Raw genomic sequence first — 1,301 nt, forward strand, 5'->3', positions numbered from 1 at the left:
CTTCCCTTGCGCTTTCTTTTCCGAAGGTCATGTAAGCATCCACCCCGTGCGGAGCCGCGCAGGAGCACACACACACACACACACACCACTCATGTGCAGCGGCCGCGTGTGCGCCAACGCATCGCTCCCTGGTGGTGGCTGCGGGTGGCCCCCCTCCCCGAGACGAAGAAAAGCCGGCGGCATGCCAGCAGCGACTCCCCCGCGTGGCGGAGCTCCCTCGCTCGCCGTGGGCAGAGGGTGCGGCGCAGACAGACATCAAGTCAGGAGCGGCCGCACTGCCCCCTAGCCCCCACGCACGCATAGGTGCAGCGACACGAGGCTGCGGCCCCCTTGGTTGCGCCATCGCGCTGCACGTGGCGCCGTGGAGCTGGGACGTGTCCTGCTGCGCGGAGAGCCTGACCAGCCACGACGCAGAGGGCCACGCGTGGTCGCTGTTACGGGCTGGCGCTCCCTCCTCGCGGTGCTCGACGCGGCCCCTGCAGGGGCGGAGGGTGGCGTATCGCGGCGCGCTTGGCCATCATTCGTGGCGCTGCGGGCCCGCCGCGCGCGCCCCATTGCCGCCTGTCTTTGGTCGTGGTGAGCTGGAGCGCGACGGCGACGCTGACGAGCTCGCGACATCTGCACTGCCGGAGGAGCCAACGCCAAGCCGACATCCCCTGCCACCCGCGCGACAGACGCGGTCCGCCTATATCGCGGCGCGCCGTCCGCACCTTCGCCTCCGTCTGGCGACGAGCGCGCTAGGCGCGTAGCCCGATTCGGCGGCAGACGGTCCGTCCGAGACGCCCAGGATGTGACCGTGGGGTGGCAGCGGCGGTGGGCGCGCTGTGGTTGCGCGTATGCGTCCGTTGGATGAGCTGTGCACGGTGACAAGGTATACACACGACACCAGACATGTGCTGCGCCTTACTCGCCACGCTCTCCTCTTGACGTTTTCTTTTTCGTGCTTCTTGCCGTCGTCTGCACGTCCCCAGTCCTCGCATATGTGTGTGTGTGTTCGCGCGTGAGCATTCCTCGCCTCTCCCCTGATGGCAGAGGCGAGGGCACCTTAGACGGTGCGCGGTGTCGCAGGGTCCAGCGCCTACGGGGCAGGGGGAGGTGAGTGCGATGCTGTATCGCTGCTGATGCGCGCGGTCAGGTCCTGTAGAGGGGGGAGGGGGCGGTGCTGCGTCGGAGCGTCCTGCTACAGCGCACACGCTGGTGCCATCTGTGTGTTGGGCAGTGCGTGTGCGTGACTCGAGTGTATCTCGCCTGGACCTCACCGCCCATTGGTGGGGAGGCCGAGTGTCATCCCGAGGAACATA

Source organism: Leishmania donovani, chromosome 24 (genome assembly GCF_000227135.1).
Source record: "Leishmania donovani BPK282A1 complete genome, chromosome 24".
Taxonomy (NCBI): domain Eukaryota; phylum Euglenozoa; class Kinetoplastea; order Trypanosomatida; family Trypanosomatidae; genus Leishmania; species Leishmania donovani.